Genomic DNA, 16076 nt, shown 5'->3' with positions numbered 1-16076 from the left:
GAAAGGCTCCTTCAACAGGGGTGAAAAGAGGTAAACTGCTTGGGGTCAATTAACCCCCAGAGCAGCCTGAGCCGGGCTGGAAGGAACACTGGTTTTTATAGATACTGACTAGGCACAATTTTTCTCGTCAAACTGTAAGAGTGCTTGTATAAAGCAGGTCGTGGAGCAATGAGGCGAGGCAGGCTTTCTCGGCTAAAGCGGTTTCTCACTTTGTACTGACGTGTCCTCTATCAACCCACTTCCTGGAGTAAAACAGTGCAATGTTTTTGAAAACTGCATAACCTCAGAGCTCAAAACAGGTTTGGAAAGCTACTAAAACATCTCAGTCAAATGTTTTATGACCCTAGGTCAGTTGCTAACTGGAACTTAAATGTTAGCAAAAGCTGTCTTATTTTTTAAGTAGAAAATTTTAAATAAATAGGAATCTCCATAGAGAATGAACACAAGCACTCTACAAACAGATCTGGCTTATACCACTGACTAGGAACTGGATTGAGTGACATCCCCTCCCCCCTTGAGTTTGAAGCAAAAAGTACCCAAAATCTATTGAGAAATAATTAGGGTTGAGTATCACCAATCATTTTCAGTATTGATTCAATTTGATTCACCAGAATCTGGATCAATTCGATTCCGATTACGTTTACACATTTAGACATTTTCTTAAGAAACACATTAATAATCTTTAAGTGTGTTTTGAAGATTCACATACTGTAAAATGTATTAGTAAAATAATAATGTTGATATCATACAGTGTTACATGGATTCTCAAACAGAGAAACTCGATTGTTCTGCCTTCTTCTGAGAGTGTTTCAGTTTGGAAACTAGGTGGCCAATCAAATACCTCAATAAAAGACTTAAATTCTCAAAATGTTGAACATTCAAAACATTTGATTCTCTCAAGACATGCTTTCAAGTGATAGTGGGTGTGACTTTCCAACACGCTCTTTCCTGATTGGGGACAGTAGTTGCCATAGAAACATTGACTCACACCGATTTGGGCCAATCACTGCTTACTGATAACATCTGGCTCCAAAGTGCTGACGTCTGTAAACGACGTCTGACTTGACTTCATCTGGTGGGAGCCGAAAGTAAGTCATTTTCAATGGGTGATGCTACACTCACTTGGTCCAGTTCTTATGTAAATCTATTGGTTGAGACCCAGTGTATTTTCAAAACAGTTGAGGAGCGATTTTTATTACAATACTTTTTGGTGAGTTTGTGACAGCTTGTTTCCAAAAACAAAATAACCCCAAATGCACATGCAAGTTTGGAAAGCTTCAAAAACATCTCTCAGCCACAGGTTTTATGTCCATATGTGAGTCACATACTACAACCTAATCTAAATGTTAGCAAGAGACAGGTTACTCAAGAATAACCAAAAACCGTAGTCGCCATGAAAAACACACACGCACTCTTCCCACAAAAAGAACCTAATAAAGACCAAACATACTTTTTAACTGCAAATGTGACTTTATTCAAATGTTTTAGTTGGGTTTATGACAATTTATTTTTGAAAACTGAATACTTTCAAAGCACATGCAGGAGGACCGTGGTCCACGTCCGAATCAATACACTGTTCTCTCCGGACTGGTGTTAATTAACGTCTGGTGAGAGGAAGTGTTTATAACCAGTGCATGTGGCGCGGATCAACAGCTAAACGAGGGATTACGAAAGTTGCTATCATTGGTTTGTTTGTTTGTTTGTTTATTAAGAATCCCCATTAGCTAATGGACATGCCAGCAGCTATTCTTCCTGGGGTCCCACTTTCTTAAAACCACAAATGCGATACATAAACAAACAGACTTGTACATGTACACACCACAAAAAAAAAATAAATAGAAATAATATGACAAATACAATAACAAACAAAACAAATCAAAACGCAAACAGACAAAACACAAAAACTCTTGGTCTACAGTTAGGAGCAAGTTATGAGAAGAGCAAAATTCCTAGCAACCATAAATTGTTGAACGTGATTCTCTGTAGATATTCGATCTCTGAAAAATGTCTAAATGTAGAAGATATGACTTACTAAGATATGGTAACATACTTTTAACAAATTACAAATTTGATTTAATCACAATGTTTTTAGTTGGGTTCATGACAGTTTCACTATGAAAAGTAAATCTTTTTTCTTGTTTTTGTCATAAATAAAAAATTGCAAAATTCAGTTTCCCAAAATTTGGCTGTACTCTAAAGATTTCCTGCGAGCCATTCATCACAAGAAATTTTGTAGAAACTCAAAACCGCTGCAAAAAAGTTGCTTTCTCCAACCGTCATTTCCTTTCGACGTGATGTATTTTTCATTGTTTCAGAGAGGAGCAGCATGTCATTGCCAAGTGCGCCGAACAATTGGTTAAAGCTAGAATCCAAGGGCTCCGGTAGTGTGGATCTCCACAGTCATTGAAGACAGAGAAACAACATAAATCAACACTCCATGGGAAATAAAAGTCCATTTCTCAGTGAAGTCAGCTAACTTCCCACAGTTCCTTTTGTGCGTTTGGCTCCCGTCCAGACAAACTAACTGAGCAGAGAAGCTGGAGCTATGATGTGTGTAGCAGCAAGTATATGACATACTCTCTCCTCTTCTCTCGCATTCCTAATGTGATTAAACCCGAGCAGTTAATGTAATAATCTTGCAACAATGCACAGTATAATGCTCCAATCAATGCCAATATAACTGCAACCTTTCCTCCTATTGGCCTGCCAAAAGCATATAAGTCATCAAGGCTCTGTTTACTCCTCCTCACCTCCCCCCATTTTATTTCACAGCGATCTAGTGCAACAAATAAACTTCAAAGAGGAAAAGAGGAAAGAAATTGGAACCATTAATCCAAGAAATATAGAAGAATAGTCCCCAACTCTCTCTTTTTTTCTGAATTGCTTTCACGTTCAGATGGACAGTATCTAATCCGTCTCCTTTTTCCTATACGTGTCCTTGCAGCTCTATGAATGTTTGGAGAGTAACAGTCTTTAAAGCCATACAAGTGCATTAGATCCTTAAGGGTTTGATTTACTTGCCATTTTTAAACACATTTTTATTACTTGCTTCTAAATATATATATTTATTCAGTTTGTCTGGCATACATATATCAAAGTGTTCCTTATAGCTTTTATTTTTTGCCATTTCTAGATTTTTCACTTACATTTTCTTTTGCTTTCACTAGGGTAGGTGGTTGACCAGCCTTGTTAGCTCTTACCATGCATCATCCCATACTTTTGACTAGTGTCAAAATTTATACACGTGCTGGAATGGCACTTACTGGCCCCTTGCACAATCCGCAGGATGGTGAACAATTTTCATTCTACTTAAACCTTACTTTATCTTTGCATATTGTGTAAAGCCTTGTTTCCACTGAGCAGTCCGAAACTGTAAGGAGTGGTATGGTACGTCCAGTTAATTCTGGTGAATGTTTTCACTCTGTTAAGTCTTGTTCCCACTGATTGGTTTGTTTTTACGGCACATGCGTGGTGCAGAGCTAAGTTCCATGACCGGGGTTCAGGCCACCAGGCACTCCCCTTTGACTACCACCAAAACCACAATGCACCAGCCCCTTCTGAGCTCTCCTGCAGGCGGTGGGCCCACTGGAGAGAACTCTTTGGGTGGGTGAAGTGCTCCTTCCTCAGATGGAGGAGTTTAAATATCTTGGGGTCTTGTTTATGAGTGAGGGAAGATTGGAGCTTGAGATCAACAGGCGGATTGGAGTTGCTGGACTGGTCAAATGGGGGGAAGATAGAGCTGAACCAGAAAGCAAAGCTCTCAATTTACCAGTTGATCTTCGCTTCAATAGTCATTAATGGTCATGAACTAAAAGCGGCTGAAATTACTTCCTCCGTAGGGTGGCTGGACGCTCCCTTAGACATAGGGTGAGAAGCTAAGTCACCCAGAGAGCTCGGAGTAGAAACACTTCTCCCCAATATTGAGAGGAGGCAGGTGAGATGGCTCGGGCATTTGGTTTGGATGCCTCCTGGGAGCCTCCCTGGGGAGGTGTTCTGGGCATGTCCCACTGGGCAGAGGCCCCAGGGAAAACCTAGGACATGCTCTCGGCTGGCCTGGGAACATTTCGGGGTCCCCCTAGAGGAGCTGGAGGAAGTGGCCAGGGTGAGGGAAGTCTAGGCATCTTTGCTTAGACTGCTGCCCCCGCGACCCGGTCTCGGATGGGTAGAATAAGATGGATTTGTGGTGTAGACCGCTAGCAGATCATTACGTCATGGTAGTGTGACGGCTAGAAAAGAAACAACAATGGAGGTCATCCAGCAGCTCGTCTTTTAATTGCTTTATTTCTAGTACATTGTGTATAACCGGAATTTAATGTTGTTTGAAAGAAGGTTGTGGCCATCTAAGAAGAATACTGCCGTAAAGGGGAAAACGTTGGAAACGATAGCTTAGTGTTACATTGGAGCTTTCTAATGTCGTCATCACTTTCTACCAATCCGTGGTTGGCTCTGCCCCAACCATACTGTTCCATTTTTCTATGGACCTCCAATGGATGGGGACCCTTCAGTTCTGTTTAATGGGTCCATTTCACAATGGAAATGCTCAAAATACCGGACCATACCGTACCAGTCTATGGAAACGAGGCTAAAGTATTTACTGTGATCTGTCGCTCACTGCATGAGCATCTTTGCTCTATGGGTTTACCAAGGGGTGTACAATCTTGCTATTTCATGAGGGCCACCTATCTGCAGAAGCTCATATGTAGCCATAAGGAGATGTGACTAAGGATTTACATCCTTGTTTCCATGGTTCACTTGTTTAGTTTCTATTCTGAGGTCTGGTGAACTTTCAAGCCTATCAAATACACCAAACTATATGAAGAAACTGATGGTTGTGGCAATAAACAAAATTTTGCCAAGAAAGTGCCCTTAAACGACCATGATTGTCAATTAGTAAGTACAATGTTACCACCACTGTGTCCTTACATTAGGATATGATAAAGTATGGATAGAGGTGCCCTACCTGATCATTTGGAGAATTTGTCTGGCATGACTACCATGTGATCCCTTTTTTCTCATTTATTTACCTACATACCAAACTTCTACATTCCTCAGGATTGGCATTTCTCCTTCCAATTGGCAAGAACATCTTCAAATACATTGTTGTCCAGGCCAATCATTCTGCAAGTCAGGAGAAAACGCTTCTTAAAACCCATTTTTACCGCCAGGCATTTGACACGACATGAGACTCTGTTCTGCTGGTGTGCTTTATTGTTTTACTGTTTTATCCTCGTTTTTATCAGGTGTTTTTACGCTTTTATGTAACTTATTTATGTTTTTACTCTTAAAGTTTATTTTTAACAGTTTTTTTTTTTTATATATCTTAACTGTTGTTTTTTATTGTTCTTTTAATGTACAGCGCCTTGTTTGGCCAATGGCCATTTGAAGGCGCTATATAAATAAATAAAACTTAAACTTAAAACTTAAACTTAAAATGGTGCCCAGCAGAATTACACGATAAAGAGAGATCTGAATGGGCTCATCAGCTTTTCACAAAACTTACTGTGAAGTGGCAGATGTGCCATCCACTATTTTTTTTTTTTAGATCCATGGGAAAACATCAACAGATCCATGAACAACATTTTTAAAACAATGTCCCACCATGAACCCCACTCTCCCAGGAATCAATGGGACATACAATATGGCTAATGAGGAATAATTTGAAATAATGGTTGCCTGCTTCACTGAGCTCACATGTACAAATGCCTGAGCACATCTTCCCATTTATGTCTATTATGCTGCATCCAGCTGATAATTGTCAATTAGAACCAGTTTAGTGGTCTAAACAAAGGTAAACTTTGGTAAACAAAAGTACATTTTCCAAAGTAGCTTTCCAATATTTGGGAATCTATCAACCGATTGTCAAATTTGGTGGTTAATACTTTACATTTAAGTAAATGCAGACAATTTAGCAGTAAAGCGGTGTAATTCAGGTGACTTCTGACAATTAATGGTACCAGAGGTCTTTTTATTCCTTCATATAACTTCAAACGGCTTTTTTCTCTCTTCTTAACAAAGGTAAATTGGGAAATAGTGGCTGAGACAGTGGCTGGCTAAATACGGACCTTTCATCTGGCTTAACTCCACAAATGGAAGTCATTGTCTTGAGGAATGCAATTTTCTGCCATTCTGCAGGCACACTGTGCCCTCTCTGGGGCCCAACCGCGGCGAGCCGGGCCCCTTATCAACAGGGCTCAGGGTGTGGAATTGAGGAATTGAGTTTTGCTTCAAATCAAACCATAAGAAGGAGCGAAAGGGACGAAGCGGAACTGAAAGAGAAGAAACACACTGCAAATGTGTGTCCCTTCACTCTGCCAGTAAGGCTTAAGCCACACACACTTTTTAAAGCCAGTATAGTCACAGACTAGGATATTACGACTGGTTCTGGACCGTAACAAGCAAAAGGGTGTAAACAAACACAATATGTGCACACAAGAGGTAAGTGTTTCCCTCTAGCTGCCTAGCCACAAATTGGCTAACTCAACCCTAGTCTTTGGGAAGTGTAGTGGTGGGTATTTATGCACTATAAATCCGATGATCAGGAAAAGTGACTAGACAAGTGGGCCACCCCGCCCCCAAACCACGGAAGTGCCCCCGAACTGGCGTAGGGAAAGGGGAGAGGGAAGCTGTGCCTGCCGTACCTCTGCACTAAAGCCCCCTATTGGGAAACGCAGCTAAGTCTAGCAGGGAACAACACCAACACCCAGTGCGCAACAAAAGCGGAACTCACCCCACAAATCCAGCCACAGCCCTGACCACCAGAAAACAAAAACAAAAAGCTAAAGGGATCCAAACAGACGGCCGCGTCACCCCAAACCACAAGCAAAAAGACAACCAAATGACCCCAAAGCACGTGGCAACTGAAAACAAAAAGCTACAAAGCCCTCATAAAAAAAGCCAGCACTCACACAAAACCACCCACCAACAAACGACACGAAAGTGCAAAACAACACATCCCGGACGAGCCCCCACTTTGTTACGACTGGCTCCAGACCAGGGTTCTCAAACTCAATTTACCTTGGGGCCACTGAAGGGCTGAGTCTGGCTGAGGCTGGGCCGGATAGGGTTCCATTTGTGCCAAAAATGTTTTTGCATCCACTGTCTATCTACTGAACAAGTTTATTGAACATTTGTTCATGACTATGTACTACTAAGCAACATCGACAGACGGAAACGACAGGAGCTAACAACACTAGCAACTGCTGCTTAGGAGTTTTCTGACGACCAGGTCCAACGACAATAGCAAATGCAAAATTGTAAGCATAAATTTAGCTAAAACAAAGCAAAGAAAATATAAAGCAATCATCAAAGAAGCATGGACATGCAGAAAATATTGCTTAGTAGATATTAAACTTTCATATTACGGTGAAATATCAACTTGGGGGCCGCAAATGGCCCATGAGCCGCCACTTTGAGATCTTTGCGGCTCTTTAAGCGCTGCCTAGTTGCTCATTGGCGCTTTTTCAAAAATGTTTGAAAATGAAAAAAAAATGTTGGAGGGGAAATATATTTTTTGTTTTAATACGGTTTCTGTTGGAGGACAAACATGACACAAACATCCTTTACGTTTTCCAGTTGTTGAGAGATGAGTGTAGGCGCTCCCACGCCGGCTGAGTCAGCTCGCAATCAAGCCCACACCCTCAATGAAAAGTCAATGCAAACATGCGCACACCAGAATTCCTGGCCCATGCGTCTGGAGCGCACGTTGCTACGCGGGTTTTGAAGTCTGGTCACGAGCTCCACGTACAAATCGGCACGCATTGAGCGCGCGCTGAATCTTCAATCCGGTTCAAGATTTCCACGCAGTCACAGCAGCGCAGAGCTGTGACCAATCAAGGAGCCGGATTTGGGAGCTGCTTGTGGGCGGAGTCTGCTTCAAAGCACAGAAGTGCCAAACGTGATCACGAAGGAGAAATGAATCATTACGGTTTGTGTCCGGTCAAGTTAATATGACACCAAGATGAGATGAGCGCTAACCAACCGTAGAAGAAGAATCTCCTCCCTGCCACTGCGTGCGTGACCGCGCTGCTCCGGTGTGGATACCACCTGCTGAGCGTGCGTTCACAAACCCGCGTTCTTGTATGCACTGCACGCGGTTGATGTGCAGGTCTCACACAGTGCGTGGCGGGGAGGAGATTCTTTTTCTGTTGCATTTTTACTGTTCATAGCTCTCCTCTGCATCTACAAACGGGAGAACCTAAAGTAAAAGCGGTTGAAAATCCCCCAAATCTTTCTGAAGACTTAAAAACTCACGCGCGCTCCAGACGTTTATATTGGCTCTTCATTCAAAGTGTACACTTGTTTGCACGCCGACGCGGCCAGTGTGGAAGCACCTTAAAGGTGCACGTTACATTTTTGTGATTTTTATTTATTTATTTATTTTTTTTCAAATCCTCAAAATAAAATTGACATCAAAAATTGTATATCTTTATAGTATTTCTTTAATTTCATCAAAGCAATGAAACAAACCGTAATTCATTCATATTGTAGTGATGGTCTTAGGCACGCTGGGCTTGCTGTCGGGTCTGGCAGTGCAAGGAATTGTGGGTTACCTGTTCTTTTGCCTGTCTGACTGGAATTGGATTTAAGTTTGGGTTTTCCTCAATGTGTTTTGTTGTCTGACTGTTGAACATTTGCTGGCATTTATGATTTTGTCCCGTTATGTCTGAATTCTTCCTGCTCCTGGAGTGAGAATGAGGGAGAGACTGATGACGACCCCCTCTCCTTGTGTCATTGTGGGATGTCAAAATATAAGCTTGTATGTTCATTATGAGGCCATTCAGCTTTTGTCAGCTAGTTTGTCGCTGCAATTCCTCTCTAACTTGTCATGAAACCAGATTTGAGGCTTACATGATGCGAGGACACGCAGCAGGAGAAATAAACATTTAATCACGGACGTTCATGATGTCGTTGTTGTAATCTATGACGTCACATTGATAGTGGGCTGCTTTATAGACACATTCTCCATGTGTTACCTTCATTGTAAGACTTATATAAGGCATTTCAATTTATGCGGCTCCAGACATATTTGTTTTTTAGTTTTGTGGTCCAAAGTGGCTCTTTCAACATTTTGGGTTGCCGACCCCTGCTCTCGACCGTAACAAAGAATTGAGGAGACAGAACCAGTTTTAGCACTCCAAACACTTTCATGTGTATAATAAAAAAAAAAAAAAATGTCATGGAGCATGGAGAACACAGAGCTGCAGCGCCAGAAACTGCATGGCCAGAAGCCTAGAGGAAGAGAGTCGCAAAAGTAGAGTCCTCCCAAGACTGTCCCCGCATAGGAAAACGCCTGCACCTGTAAAGTAGAAAAGGGACCAGTAGAAGGAACAGTACTGGACTCGCAACATATGCCTCCAAATTTATTGTTATCCTGATGTTAGCCTTTGTAATTTGCGTATCGTAAAAAAATGGCATAAACTGCAATGAATGTTTACATACATGCTTAAAAAAATCTTTTAGCAGTTTGAAGTATTTGACGAATCAAAAACAGCCCTTTCACATCCGACCAATTGGTTTAATGCCGTTCGTCGAACAATCAAATGGACCCCTTAAAGGTTTGATGTTTGCCTCTTACGTGGACGTCATTTGGAGTATTTTTTAAGTTATGTTGACTTTAAATAAAACTGTTGAAGTGAAATGGAAATGATGTATTGCGAGTCATATTGTCATCACAATATTGATTCATATCACAAGTTTTTCTCATCATTCCTCCTTAATGTGGACACACGGTGTAAAATGGGCCAATCATTTACTTTCATTTTCTCCCGCAATAAACTCAAAGCCTTTTTATAGGAACTGGCAAGCCTTGAATGCAGGGCAGCTGCTTGTTTTGTTTCTTTTTTTTTTTTTTTATCTCCGCTCTCTTTTTTCAGCTTGATGTCATGTATCCCATTAACCAATTAATTAGACCAAGGAACAGGGCGAACGGGTGCCACAGGTAAGGACACAAACACGCACATTCGTACAGGAACAATGTCCCCGCCATCAATCTGATGTGAAGCAGCGTCTGAGTCACCTTGCAGGAACAATCAAGACAGCGTGGAGTTCTCCCAGAGCTTTCATTTTTTCCAACTGAACATTAAAGCTATGGGAAATATCATTTCTGGCAACATTAAGTGATCCTGTGTGTTTTAATCTCCCAATCTTCACTTCAGAAGAAGAGATTGATTTCTCTTTTGGTTTTAAAGTGATATTTAGCAAACATTTTATTTAATAACTTAACAATATTTTTGATTTAGTTAATATTCAAAGTGATTTTCTGAGCTGTGTTGCATCTGTTTTTAAAATGGTGCCATGTAGTACGACACTGTTAAGTATTGTTGGGCTTCCTGCCCCCACCCCCACTGGGCTGTAACAAAGACATATACAGCTGTAATGATTTTTAGCTTTAGGGCGCCAAACTTCACATGCACCACAAGCAGCTGTACCGGAACAAATGATGTTTCTCATTTAGTAAATGCAGAAAGCATTTTATGAATGCAGAATATACTTTAAGAACCTGAATTTTAAAGTAAATGCGATTTGCTATTGAGCTTTCATAGTCTTTTTATGCTCTGAATAGAGAAATCTAGCCTTCTTTAGGGTTTTGATAAAGCTGTATTGTTACTATAGCCTCGTTTCCACTGAGCTGGCCGGTACAGGAGTAGTAGTACAGGAAAGTCCAGTTAATTCTGGCGAGCGCCTCGACTCAGTTAAGCCTCCCTTCCACTGAGCGGTTTGTTTTCACGGCGCATGTGTGGTGTAGACCGCTAGCATGTCATTGCGTCACTGTCGTGCGACGACTATAAAAGCAACAAAAATGGAGGTCATCCAGCAGCTCATCTTTTTATTGCTTTATAATATCGCCATTACGAGGAAAACAGAAATGCTAGCTTAGCGCACATCACTCACGCACGAGGAAGTAGTCAGTCTCTCGCGCGAGGACTGTTTCTGCTCGTGGAGGAGGAAACACCGCTCACGAGGGTCTGATTTGTCCGTGCCGAATGTTTGATGTGTGCGCGGAGATGTCTTATTTCTGCGTGGAGTTTTGACAAATAAAACGCCACATGTCTCCCATTCATTCTAAGTGAAACATCCACAGACGGAACTGGTAGCTCCTCCCACACACGGCGCGGCGCCAGAAACACGCTTTTTGACACGCGACAAGCTGCAAATTTACCACACAGTGAAAAAGGGGCCTTGCAGGCGAATCGCATCTGCTGTGAAAGCACTTCCAGCACCTTCAAGGCACTGGACAGCCATCCGATGTCGCTCCCTCCAGTGCCATATACCCCACTGTGATTGGCTCGTTCAGCTCTGCACACAGCAACTGTCATTCCTTTCAGTCTTGAGGGCTGCACTAACTATAATCTTACATATGAACACGGGGGCCGCAAATTATCATCCCGGGGGCTGCAGATGGCCCACGGGCCGTGATTTGGAGACCCCTGGTTAAGTGGGTTCATTTAACAATGGAAACACTCAAAATAATCGGGTTTGCTTTACATGAACCCAAGTCTGTTTCCCCAGATTATCTGGATCAAATTTTTAGTCAACCAGGGTCCGCTCTTTGACCAAGTGGTCTCTGTTTGTTTCCAATCAGATTGAGCTCTAGTTAGCTCTGAGTTTCCTCAGTCGCAATAGAATCCGTGTTCAGAGTTTAACAACTGGACAAATAAAGGCAACAATAGCCAGGCGATATGGGATGTAAATGGAGTAAGGAGTAGGAAGGCCGCTCCTCTTCACGACCCTCCAAGGGCCAAAAACATGTGACCTTCCTTCACACAGGAGGTAAAAGATTGTAAAAGAAAAACTAGTGAGTAACATGACAAGAAAACCTAGGAACATGCAAAACGCTCCAACACAGAAACCCATGTAACTTAACTAGGCAAACAACTAAATTAATTGATAGGGAGCAGCTGTGAACTCCTCGAGCAGGAAGCACAGGAAGTGGGCGGGGCAGAAAGGAGGAGCCACAGCAGACCTGCACAAAACCAGAGAGGGAACAAAGAACTAAACAAGTAGAACATGTCAACTAAGGCTTAACAAACCAAGAGAAGCACGCTTTTTCTTTATTTATTTGTATCAATATCATTGGGTATCTTAAAAAACTATTCTTGATAAATTGGCCAAAATTTTAATTTACAATGTATTTAAATAATCCAAATTTATAACACGGTTGTCATGGGTCATGACTGAAAGTTCGAGATCCCGACTACAAGCGGGTGACATGAGTTTCCTCTGGAGGGTGGCTGGGCGCTCCTTTAGAGATAAGGGGAGAAGCTTGGTCACTCGGAGACAGCTGGGAGTAGAGCCGCTTCTCCTCCGTATCGAGACGAGCCAGTTAAGGTGGCTCGGGCATCTGATCTGGATGCCTCCTGGACGCCTCCCTGGAGAGGTTTTTCGTGCATGTCCCACTGGGCGGAGGCCTCTGGGGAGACCCAGGACACCCTGGTGAGACTACGTCTCTCGACTGACCCAGTCCTGGATGGAAATTGTAAAGAAAAAAACATAAAATCAGTCATAAGATATAAACAGCTAATCGCTAATCAAAACAGACTAAACTATCTGGGCACCCCTACACTTAGGCTCTCCTTCATGGTGGATGAGCTCTAAAATCACATCTATTCAGACAGATGTGTGTCTGTGAAAGCAAAGAAACTTTCTCCGATGGCCTTGTTTAGGTTCTCCATTTCATTATCGTTGGTGCTTTTAGCGTGTCGCCCATAATGATGTAGGATGATGGTGTTGCAGCATTAAGACTTCCTTCACGTCTTCCCAGCAGCAGCAGCATGTTTTTGCCCTTGTTTAATTTTAGGCTATGCAGTGTTGCATTTCATGAATCTATAGGGAACAATTAAGAGCCTGAAAACTGGAGTTTGTGTCATTCCCCAAACTGTTAAGTATCAGCTTAAGAAATGGAAAACACAAAGTGGAAAAACCAGTGAACTGATAAAAGGGGAAAACTGCACACCAGTTAACACTGGTGTGAAAACGTGTGTTTATTTGTAAGTAGGAGGATGCGTCATACTTTTACTTTGAAAGTAGTTTTAATTTAGATATAAATAATTAGCTAATCCTTTTGATTATTTCAAAATAAACACAATAGTGATGGGTGATACCACGCTATTATACTGATTATTTTTTGCATAAAATAGTCAATACCAATTCACTTCTTTCCACTCCTTTTCAAGCAATAAATCAAGCTCTACTTGACCTTCTTTAGAAATGACTAGATTTAATGAATTTAATGTCCTAATTGTGTTGTTTTTAATCTATGCATTTAATTATTTCTATGATGAGTTTGATAAATCTGTTATATTTTTTTGTTGTATTCTCTACAATAATGCTTTACATAAAAAAATAAATCAAATTCTTTTTCTAGTCATTTCTTGTTGGTGCTTTTTTTTTGGTTCTACAAACTACCACCAAAAAACTGGTCAGGTAAGAACTTCAATGTACAAGGTTAAAAATATAAAAATGTTCTTTCTAAAATCACCTACTCATGTCGTGCTGTGTTGTTGCCAAGGGTAACACGCATAACTCGCTGCTCCTATGGTTAATGTGGGGTGGTTCAGCACAAAACACAAGAGGAACTCACCTAATACCCAAAATTATCAAGAAATAACACATGCACTTTGGTTTTATGATTTATTAATTAGTAATTGACACTTTCATGGAGTAGTCAATACCAAAATGTATATTTCAATACCTTGGTATTGATACTCATATGCTTTAAGACCCACTCCGATCATCTTTTGATCTATTTTCAAAGCATTCCCAGTGGTCTTATTTATGATTATGCCATTTTTAGCCAAAATTAAAAAATGTTTTTTTCCTCTGAGTTGTGGGCAGGACTGTAACTGCTAAGGGGGTTGTTGATTTTTGCACATTGATCTAATTTCTACTTAAGTGTATAGGCTTTAAAATCAAAACTAAATGGTAAGTTTTTGTTTTAAAAAGGTATAAGGTCATATTTTAAAACTACCTTTTATTGATTCTCAGGTACTTAACACATACTCTCATTATTAGGATTGCATGAAATACGATAACCAAACTGCTTAAGTCAGCTCGCAGGCGCATTTAGTTGTGCTTTAAGTCGTTGTGATGATAAGCGGGTGATACAAAGCACGATGGTAAAATGAGCCACTTGGAGAGATAAGTGGCTATAATGGCTGGCTGATGAGGCCCAGGTAGAAACACCCATTTGGGACAAGAATGTATTTTTACAGATTTGCATTCAAAACATATCAAATAAGATGAAAGACAGAAAGGGTAAGAAATCCATGTCTGTAACAACATAGATGAGGAAGAAAAAAAAGCTTACTCAGGCAGGCTTATTTTCTTATTTTTCAATCACACGTTTAACCCTTTAAAACCTGAGCTGTAGCTGCAGTGTTTATATTCTTTTGACTCTTCAACTGTTGATGCACTTAACAGAATTTGATGTAGAAAAATGCAGCTTAGGTATGAGGTGGAACACTTTACAGTAGGGAAGTTTTTATAAATCAGATCATTTTAAGGCGTCAGAATTACGCTGATTGTGCAAACAGTCAAAGAGTTGCGGTATTTCATATAGTGTATGCTATTTAGATGACATCTCTTGTGCTAAAGAGTTAAGCAAAAGAGCAATTTCAAATTTCTTACAGTCAATAATTAAGCACTTTGAAACACATTTAAAACAATGTGTAAACTGGAGATACACTCAAAGCAAATAAAGGGTGAAAACGGATTGTGAGTATTTGTGGGTTATTTTATCAAACAAACATCAGATGAAATAGCTAGGTAAACCTTGCAGAAAACTGTTGTGTGAACATTTATAGACAAAGTCAGGGCCACAAAAGTTACTTACCTCCTTCTTAGGTCGATTCTCTGTTTAAGTCTCCACAGGGAGCCAAACAACAGTCATCATCTATTTCCTACTTAGTTCTGATTCTTGCTCACTTTTGAAAACAGAGAAATGTGATAAAAAAGGGTTAGGCCAGCAATCTATCTTCAGAACCCGCTGACTTCCTTTCAGGGTCGTGGGGCTCCTTGAGCCAACCTAGCTACTGTTGGGCGAAGGTTCACTCCTAAAGGCAGTTCAGAAAAACAAATAAATCTTTGAAGCAGATTTTTTGAAAAGCCCAAAAGATAACTCACGCATGTACAATGAGAACATGCAAACTCCATACAGACAGTGAAGTTTCAAACCCAGACCTTCTCGCCGTGAGGCAAGAGCACAAACCCTACAGCAGATTAACAGGCACAGAATCAATAAACAGTTTATTTATAAACTTATATCATATATAAGGCACTCCGAACAATAAGGTCCATTAAGTGAGACAAGAGTCCAAGATAAGGTCATCAGTCAGTCAGACTTTAACTGTAGTCATTCTAGAACTTGTTTGTAAAATCCTACATGTTAGCCACATTAGAAGCGTTAGCTACGTTAGCATATTCACAGTACCTGTGACCGCCAACTTTATTTGTAACACATAGAAAACAGCTGAAACAAACGTTACTATAAATATGCTAACTCCCAACCTTGTTAGTTACACATAAAAAAAAAACCACACAATCCGACACTGGAACATGCTAGCCACGTTAGAAGCAGTAGGCATATTTACAAAACCTGTAACTCCTGACCCTGTTAGAACTTGTTAAAAAAACAGACTGATGTCGGTGAAACAAATATTATTTTGACTCCGCTAACTCCCAACCTTGTTGGTATCATGTAAAAATAACCTCAGTCTGATACCGCTAGACGTTATCCACTCTAGCGTATTCTCAATAACACTCAACCATGTTAGCAACTCAGAAAAAAAAAAATATTGACAGAGCACAGTGTACCTCTTAAATTGCTTCAACTTCGGTAAACAGAACCAGAATTACGTAATGTATTAGGCACTCTGGATTTTAAGGTGCAGTGTTGTTTTTTTCTTTTCAAAAATTAAGGCTTTTAAGTGAGCCTTATAGTTTGGAAAATGCAGTAATAGAAGCTCTACTGATGCACAGATTTGTGAAAAGAGCCAAAAGTGGCAAAAATGTTTTTGGATTGTTCACAATGAAGAACAAAAAAGCCAATTTTATCAAATGTATTTGTTACAAACACAGAA

General features: G+C 40.7%; 1 long non-coding RNA gene across 5 annotated transcripts in view; it reads left to right on the top strand.

Annotated features, from left to right (window-relative positions):
* LOC118598053 overlaps window positions 1-16076 on the top strand; it is a 185284-nt gene that overhangs the window by 18556 nt on the left and 150652 nt on the right. The window contains exon 4 of one of the 5 annotated variants that reach the window (XR_004947131.1): window positions 9873-12495. The exons of the other annotated variants lie outside the window; for them this stretch is intronic. This is a non-coding gene — a long non-coding RNA (uncharacterized LOC118598053). Of the gene's footprint in view, window positions 1-9872; window positions 12496-16076 lie in introns of those variants that run through there. 5 annotated transcript variants of the gene reach the window in all.

The sequence above is a fragment of the Oryzias melastigma genome, linkage group LG23, assembly GCF_002922805.2.
Source record: "Oryzias melastigma strain HK-1 linkage group LG23, ASM292280v2, whole genome shotgun sequence".
Classification (NCBI taxonomy): Eukaryota; Metazoa; Chordata; class Actinopteri; order Beloniformes; family Adrianichthyidae; genus Oryzias; species Oryzias melastigma.
Note: the sequence above shows the minus strand (reverse complement) of the source record. Positions and strands in the feature narration are given on the sequence as shown.